This window comes from Poecilia mexicana, unplaced genomic scaffold (assembly GCF_051168715.1).
Source record: "Poecilia mexicana isolate PSO_F unplaced genomic scaffold, ASM5116871v1 scaffold_13, whole genome shotgun sequence".
Lineage (NCBI taxonomy): Eukaryota > Metazoa > Chordata > Actinopteri > Cyprinodontiformes > Poeciliidae > Poecilia > Poecilia mexicana.
Window position 1 is genome coordinate 18,392,425 of NW_028263382.1, and position 9,978 is coordinate 18,402,402.

Here is a 9,978-nt window from a genome sequence, read left to right on the forward strand (position 1 = left end):
ACTGTTGGTGTGAGAAAAGGCTATTTCGAAAGCAAAATCGACCTTCCACTTAATAAATGGGGGTATTCTGAATTGTTTTAATTTTTCAGTGTGGAATCCGACTTCAGAAGGCATTCCAGTTAATGTTTTTGACTGGGAAGTTGGAATTTCCCAGTTCTGAGTACAACAGGAAAGCAGCATAATCCTTCTCTATATTACCCCTTGAGCCTAAAGCAAACCGACATGCATACCACTGCTTAGTGCACTGGAGTGTGTAATGTAAAACTTGTGTGCCAACACACAATGTTTTAAAGGAGCAGTATTATGTATTTTCCAGGGACATAGTGTCGGTTTATATCAAAATTAATGTTGCTTTCAGTTGTTATTAAAAAAAAGCTGTTTATATCAAACATGACTTAAAAGAAATTTGACTTCACAATTTAGCACCCTGAAACTGGACCTCTGTCAATTAAAGAAGCTACTGCTCTTTCCGATTCTCTGCCTTTAGCATGTCATCACAGCAACCTTTCTCCAATAATCCTATCACAATATTATTTTGCCAGCATTTCACCAAGAAGCTGCTTGTGTGATGAGCACAGCATATTAGCAGTTCCACAAAATGTGTTTGCTGCTGCTGCTTGTCTGCAGGAGCTGAGCGGGGGATTCCCAGAAATTGGACCATGAAATTTAGAGGTTGTCTTCTGCTGTCTGAATGAAATCAAGGAGCCCTGGTGGCTTAAACGTGGGAGACAAAAAAAGAGGAAAGTAGATATTTGCTGTGACAACTGAGTCTGACTTGACTGAGTCAAGTGGTTATTCTCTTTATAGTGGTTATTCTCTCTTTTTCAGCCATCAGCTGTAAAAAGAATATAAATACCACATGTATCTAAAGCTTTCATATTAAAGCAGGTTTTATGTTTAAGTAAGCATTACTTTGAGAAAGCAATTTCTATGTTTAACCCTTCTGACATGGTTGCCCAACTTTTTTTAATGACTTTGCCTTGGTGTTTGTCACTGAAGAACTTCAGTGTTTCGTCATCTGTCCATTCATTCATCCATGTGGACTGTGACCAACTGTATTGTCTTGACAGCTTTTGAGTTTTGAATGAAGATGTAAGACTTAGCATTAGACACCTAAATCCATGTGTTTAGTGAAATAACAAACTACCTGGTGTGTTCTGTAGATTTAACACACCTGGGCTGTAAACGAAAAGTTTACTGTGTAAGGTAGATTGCCATTTGGTTTATGAAAAAAATATTTAGAATTGGAATGTATTGTCTATCACTGTAGACATGTATAATGAGAGAAAAGGGTTAATTAAAGGAGGTTTTCACACTACAGGGTGATTTATATCGTTCCAAAGAGGTTTGCAGCATTAGTTTGCCCTATTCACAATGTTTATCCCTCTTCTCTAATTGAAAAGGACATTTTCATTTCCAGAAATGTTACAAGACTGACAAAGGTCATAGTCCTTAAAAAAAATAATCCGGATTCACACTGGTGTTCATGAGACCTTGAATTGCTAATTGTTTTGTGGTGTTTTAATCATTTTTAATGTACTCTCTTTACATGTAGAATGCATTTTTAACCCTGTTTTAACTGCTTTCCTATGCTTATATCTATCTAGCTGTCACATTATTATTATTATTATTATTTTACTTTTTAGTTTACCCTGATTGGGTCAGTTCCTTAAATTGTCCGGAACCAAGTGCCTCTAATGTCCGTGATGTGTCTGACTGTGGAGGTCGAGCGAGCAATTTTAGAGGCTTTGCTCTCATTGTTATCAGATGGATTCTCGTGTCCGTCCTCCATGTTAATTAGATCAATTTGTCTGGTAATGAATTTCTCCTTCATGCCTGAGAAATATCTTCACGGATTCTGCCATGGTTAGGTGGCATTGGGGTAGCGGTGCGCGGGGTAATATTAGATGCAAATTAGGCCGCAGTGAGAACTGTGGCTCATTTCCATATTTTCTGGTTTAATTTAATATGAAACATCAAAGTGAGGGGAATGCAACAGACATACACACTAAAAATCTACACCTTATGCTTATGAACATATGTTTTACATGCAAGGCAGAGTTTTGATTGCATTTTTCATATGGCAGTAAGCTCCTCAGTGTAAGCGGTGGGCTTAGTTGTTAACACACGCTCTTCTGCATGTAAAACTCCAATGCAACACGATGCTTATAGTTTAATATTATCAAAGGGGAGCAGTAAAACGCAACCATAAAATTCACACCTGTGTAGTACTGCAATGAAAACCCTTCAATCTATTTTTAGTTCCTATATGGTTATCACTCCAAACACTTCCCTTACGTCGTTATTCCCCTCGATTTACAACTACAAGGAAGGTTTCGTGGGAGCCGAAAGAGAGAGTAAAATGGAGGACGAAGCAGGCAACGACATTAAGCATGCAAATATGTAATTGTTTTCTTGTACCGTGAGAACAGGGTGCAGTTCAAAGGATTACCAGTAGGTGGTAGCATTGATCCGCTGACAATGGTAACAGTTCAGGCAACATGAGGCTTTTTCTGAGATTTTTTTTTCTTCTGTGAGATCCATCCATCCATCCATCCATCCATCCATCCATCCATCCATCCATCCATCCATCCATCCATCCATCCGCTTATGAATAGAAACTGAAATGCTCATGAATTTTCTCCCTCTGCGTATCACCCAGTCATGTCCTAGATGTTGTAAACAAACAGTTTTAGAAATAGCATCACTCCCATTATTTAAATAACTGTATGTATCCAGGATAGACTTGAATTTTTCTAGCAACATCTAATGAAAAGAAGCAGGACTAAGAAAACAGTTTTACGCCACACAGCTGTTGTGCCTCAGTGGAATTATCTACAAGATTTAATTCCTTATTCTCATTGCTACTTTTTATGCGGAATAGAAGCGGCGATATAGCAGCACCTAAGCTGTGGTTGATCAATGAGTCAGGTTATGTATGTCATTAAAATAATTTTAAATCACATTATTTTATACAGCAGATACATCCAGCCTTTGAAGCTCAATGTGCTGTAGAAAAGCGGGGAATTGCCTAGCGCTGTCTTATGAGCCAAAGCACTGACAAGCACTCTTACCCCTTCGAATCTATTTGAATCTATTGACTATTGTATATGAACAAAAACCATTGCTCTAATTTACATTTAACATACCTGCTGCACTTAAATTTGGAACCACCATATGGAAGATAGAATCTTTTCAGACACATAGATTTAGTGACACAGAAATAAGTGTGCCAGCTTGAGTTTGCAAGATTTGACTGTTGAACTTGCCATGGGGAAAACAGTGAAGAAACCCCCAAATTAGGCCAAACCAGTTTCCTATTGGCTGGTATAATGTGGGTGAGATTTTATGGTCACTTAGCCACACAAGACAAGAATAGTCAGGTTCAGCACACACACTTGTACATATACTTTCTCATAGCATATACACACTTCCAATTATGACCTCCAGCCTACGGGTGTTTGGTCGAACTGCAAAGCCAACCGACTGGTGGCTCTTCGTTAACCCCAATCTTTCCTTCGGGCTCCATCATATACATACACACCCCACTGCCTTTTCCTCCTTTTCATTAATATTCATAATTCATGTGGAATGAAGTGAATTGGGATCATTAAATGCGCATGAATATTTGTCGGATGAAAGTTTAATTAAGCCATCCCTCTTTGCCAGCGTGATGTCATCGCGGCAGCTTCCCATTCACTGCATCCAGCACCGCTTAATGGCCTGTGCCGTCTAAAGTGCTACTCTGCGCTCACCAGGCAGTCACCGCCCCACCTACATGCACAACCTTAGCTTACACCCCTTGAGTTGATATTTGATAGAACCAATTGGCAGGGATGGCATTTGAGTGGTTTATATTGTTCCAGTTCCAATATGGGGATCAATCATGCTTAATTCAGTGCAGCAGGAGAGCCGCTTTTGTGGTGGATGTCATTTATTATTTAGGGCTGTGGCCTTATATATATAGCCTATAGGCTCTGGTTTAGATGGCTGCTGGCATATGGATCACAGATTGCCACAGAAGTGTTAGGTTATACCAGGTGCATTTCAGCTTTCTTTGAAAGATAATGAAATTACACTCTGTATATTGCCGCAGAAGAAAAGTTGCTGCTTACATTTACACCCGTCCTATTCTGCAGAGAAAAAAAAAAACAATAAATTACAGTTAGGTTTCACTTTGCATTCAAACTTAAGTTAGGATTTGGAGAAAATATCCCAGTTTTAGTTTGAAGGACACACAAACAGGTCTTTCTAAAAAGTATTCAGCACCTTACAGATTTCTTCTATTTTTGCATCATTGTCACTCTTAAATTTTTTTACATGATCAAATTAATTTTTGCTTCAAAGATAATATGAGTAGTTTTCAAATGCTAACTTTATTTATTAAAGGGGCGGTGGGGGAATTGCGATTCAAATTTAACAATGAGCCAGTATTATAGTTATATCTAATGGATGTCATTGTTAGTGGAAAACAGCTCAGTTAAACTGGGTCAGCTGGGTTTGCTATTCAATTTATTTTGGTTAATTTGAATGCAGGAGTTCTGTTTGGATGTTGCTTCTTCAACAGGCCTCGTCTTGGTATTTTCTGCAAAAAGGTGAAATTGATCATTTATGCTGATAAGGGAGGGACTCCTTTTCCAAAATGTTGACAGCTGTTGAATGTAACTAATAAAGCAACTTGTAATCTAATTTACCTACTCTTAAAATCGAGTAATCTGTAAAGTTACTAAGTTACTTATTCAAGGAGTAGTCAGCGATCCAAACTCATGTCACTTTTTAAAGCTAACTATGCCATCATTGGTCACGACATGAGTAAAAAGGGCAGCTAATTTTTCACAGCACTGTATGCAGAGAACGGCTCATCACTGGCATGATGCCACGCCGTTTCACCACCCACTCAAGACAAATAGATTCAATAATCTAATGAAAGGTGCCCATGCACCTCTTTTCTGCACTGCTTTCCTTTTTTTCCTCACAACATGCTTTTTTTTATCCAAATATCGTCATTGCATGTTAGTGCTGCCCTGATATGCTGTGACTGCTTCCCTCTCACACAAACACACACACACACACACACACACACATGCACACACGCAGTGGGTTTTTCTATCTTCACAATGACTTTGTATTGACTTTCATTCATATTTCATTAGTTTCTGTAGCCCTGATCCTTACCCTAAACCTAACCTAACCCAAAAGCAGCACTTATTCCTATGGGGTTTGGCTGCGATAAGAAGTAGTTGGTCCCCACAATGTTGAATGTGTTAGGGAAATGGTCCTTGCAATGTATCAAACACACACACACACACACACACACACGCACACACACACACACACCCCCCTACACACACACACACACACACACCTACACATACACACCCCCACACACACACACACACACACACACACACACACACACACACACACACACACCCCTACACACACACACACACCCCCACACACACACACACACACACACACACACACCTATACGGGTTTATATGTATTAGCAGGACAATTTTTTCAAACCAGTTTTTTGCAACATTAAACGGACACCCCTTTCCACTTATGCTAGAAAGACGTAGTAAGTTGTCAAAAATCTTGTTTGAGCTACACAACATAGATCTCACTTAAAAATTTAGATACACACATCAGAACTCAAAATATGAGAACCTGATGCAATGCTGTATTAAAAGGACAAAAGATAATGAGGTGCTTGGCTCCGCCCATGACACCAACAGTAATTATCAGGGCCAATTTTATTTATCAGGACCACAGCATACACATACAAAAAACATACAATTTATGTGCATTAAGAAGTCCAAACATGGAAATATGGACTATAACTGGTCCATATTTCTGTGCAGTGCATCTGTCATCCCATGAGATGTCTGAATCATCTAGGGAATCAGGAACATACTCCTCTTCTGATGATGTCACCTCACTTGAACTTTGTTCTGGACAGACCTGTTGATTAAAAACATATTTTGTATACATTGAAAGCATTTCAGCAAGAATATTTCGGTAACACTTTATTTGAAGGGGGGTGAATAAGACTGTCATGACACTGTCATAAACATGACAACACATGTCATGAACATGAATAAGCCTTCATGAATATTTATGACTGTTGTCATAAAGCGTCATTCGGTAAATTATGACACTTTTAATACAAAGTTGACATTATTCAAAATGTCTTTGTTATGACAACTTGACATTAACTAAGAAATCATTACTGTTTAAACTTACCTTTAATAACATGAAGATACCTAATTTTTAAAGTGTAATCAGTAATTCTTTGATAACAAATTTATATCAGTATATGAATACTGAATGATTGTTTCTAAAAAAAAATTAAAATAAACAATGTCTACCTAATGTATGAACCTGTCAAGTTGAGTATTACACAGGATCCATGTGTCTGTGTGCATCTAAATTTAACTTTCATTCTTTTCTACCTCTAATTTCAAAACTCAGTCTTCCACATTTCTACATCTTACATGATAAGTATTATACAAGACCTGTGTGTTTGAAGAGTACTTCATATTATTTTAGTGACTTTATATAAGAATCTAAGTTGGTTGTTGGAGAGCAAAATTACCTCAGGAGGGTTGGTTGAACAGGATCCGCATACATCCATGTCACCAACCTGACACAGTTCATCTTTGGAAATTTGAAATGTAAAGAACACTCAATAAATGTGAGTTTGTTGAAAATGTAGAAAACAGTCCTCCCTATTTCTGCACCTTACATTTTGAGTATTACACAGGACCTGTGTGTATGTGCGTTTCTAAGTGTAATTTTCTATCTTTTCTACTAGTAATGTCAAAACTCAGTTTTCCAAATTTCTGCAACTTACATGATGAGCATTACAAAAGACCTGTGTGTATGTGCCCTCCTAAATGTGACTTTCATTCTTCTTTACTTGTAATTTCAATACTCAGTCCTCCCTATTCCTGCACCTTACATTTTGAGTATTACACAGGACTTGTGTGTATGTGCGCTTCTAAAAGTAATTTTCATTCTTTTCTACCTGTAATTTCAAAACTCAGTTTTTGAAATTTCTGCAACATACCTGATGAGCATTACACAAGACCTTTTTGTATGCATGCTTCTCAATGTACCTTTCATTCTTCTGTACTAGTAATTTCAAAACTCAGTCCTCCTTATTCCTGCACCTTACATTTTGAGTATTACACAGGACCTGTGTGTATGTGCGCTTCTAAATGTAGCTTTCATTCTTTTATATGTGTAATTTCAAACCTCAGTTCCCCCCTTTTATGCAGCTTACATATCAAGTGTTACACAAGACTTGTGTGTTTGAACAGTACTTAATATCATATCAAAAACTCTATTTTAGAAAATAAGTTGGTCGTTGGAGACCAAAATTACCTCATGAGGGTTGGTTGAACAGGATCCGCATGAATTCACGTCACCAACCTGACACGGTTCATCTTTGGAAATCTGAAATGTAAAGAACACTTACTGAATATGAGTTTGTTCCCAATTTAGAAAACAGTCCTCCCTATTCCTGCCCATTACATTTTGAGTATTACACAGGACCTGTGTGTATGAGCGCTTCTTTATGCAACTTTCATTCTTCTGTACTTGTAATTTCAAAACGTAGTCCTCCTTATTCCTTCCCCTTACATTTTGAGTATTACACAGGACCTGTGTGTATGAGCGCTTCTAAATGTAACTTTCATTCTTTTGTACATGTAATTTCAAAACTCAGTCCTCCCTTTTTATGTGGCTTACATATCAAGTATTACACAAGACCTGTGTGTTTGAACCGTACTTAACAGTCATCCCCAACCACAGGACCGCGGAGTAGTACGAGTCTGTGGACCAATTGGTACTGGGTCGCACAAGAAAAATATTTACATGTTACGTATTGTCTGAGTCTGGAGGATCCATTATTTTGAAAACCCTTTAACTGGATTCTCTCGGTTACGTCTTGTGCGGCAACATTGAGCCCACAATGAGTAAGAAAGCGATGTCTTTGGAAAGTTTCTTTGGAAAAGCGGAGAAAGACCACAGACAGGAGAGTGGATTTATCCTGAACCTGTAGGTGACTCCCATGTTCCAAGCCCACTCTGCATAATATGCACTGGCTTACTAATGAGGCAATGAAGCTTCAAACTGCTTTGCCATTACACACCAAGCACCCTCTGCATTGGGTGTCATCGTTTCCCAGGTGGGATCATCTCATTGCAGAGAAACAAGCTCAGGACTCCCATTAATTTATAGTTGTGAGTTAAAATTTTCATGAAAATAAATGTTCGTTTTTGTGGCATATTCAAATCTTATTTTGAAGGGATGTGTGAACGTTGCCAGAGCGACCAGAGTCTGAGAGCATTATGGCAGTTATCGAGACGAGAGAAATAGAGCTTGTAAGTCTTAAGTCTGGTTCACACGGCATGATTTTAGGATTCAGACGATTTTCCAAACTTCTGTGACCACAGAGCTGATAAAAGTACAACAGGTTCGTGTGTCCAGCCACATAACAGGAGCAAATCTTGCCATGTGAGCAGGCTTTAGTACAAAATAATGTCACGTTAATTTAATGGATAGCTGAAAAGTTACCGGGTTTATCAACTGTGGTAGCAATTTTGCTCCAACTCCACTCCTCATCATTTCTATGGATATTCTTTGTACGAAATGCTGAATAAACATTCATGCCATTTCCACATATCTTCGATGTCCACCGGACTCATTTGTGCATGTCTGCTCAGCTCTTTGGGATTCCCCTCCATGAGCTACGTCACCGCGCTTTCTGATTGGCTACCTGTCAAGTTCAACAGGTTGAGTTCTAGCTCCCAATCAAGTAAAAACCCTACAAGTTGCTAGAATATGCCTGATTTTAGATCAGAGCAGTCCCAATGTTCCAACGACTGGATGCGATCATGCCACAGATGGCAGGATGAACAGTTACAATTATCGTGAGCAACGTTCTAAGATTGCTGTAAGGGGAAATTAAGGGTAAAAAAAGAACCCGAGCCTCAGAAAAATTGCCAAGTCTTGACCGGTCCGCGGTGATAAAAAGGTTGGGGACCACTGGTACTCAATATAATTTCAAAGACTTTATCTTAGAAAATAAGTTGGTCGTTGGAGACCAAAATTACCTCTGGAGGGTTGGTTGAAATCTGAAATGTAAAGAACACTCACTAAATGTGAGTTTGTTCCCAATGTAGAAAGCAGTCCTCCCTATTCCTGCAGCTTACATATTGAGTATTACACAGGACCTGTGTGTATGCGTGCTTCTCAATGTAACTTTCATTCTTCTGTACTTGTAATTTCAAAACTCAGTCCTCCCTATTCCTGCACATTACATTTTGAGTATTACACAGGACCTGTGTGTATGAATGCTTTTCAATGTAACTTTCATTCTGCTGTACTTGTAATTTCAAAACTCAGTCCCCCCTATTCCTGCACCTTACATTTTGAGTATTACACAGGACCTGTGTGTATGCATGCTTTTCAATGTAACTTTCATTCTGCTGTACTTGTAATTTCAAAACTCAGTCCTCCCTATTCCTGCACCTTACATTTTGAGTATTACACAGGACCTGTGTGTATGCGTGCTTCTCAATGTAACTTTCATTCTTCTGTACTTGTAATTTCAAAACTCAGTCCTCCTTATTCCTGCACCTTACATTTTGAGTATTACACAGAACCTGTGTGTATGCGTGCTTCTCAATGTAACTTTCATTCTTCTGTACTTGTAATTTCAAAACTCAGTCCTCCTTATTCCTGCACCTTACATTTTGAGTATTACACAGAACCTGTGTGTATGCGTGCTTCTCAATGTAACTTTCATTCTTCTGTACTTGTAATTTCAAAACTCAGTCCTCCTTATTCCTGCACCTTACATTTTGAGTATTACACAGAACCTGTGTGTATGCGTGCTTCTCAATGTAACTTTCATTCTTCTGTACTTGTAATTTCAAAACTCAGTCCTCCTTATTCCTGCACCTT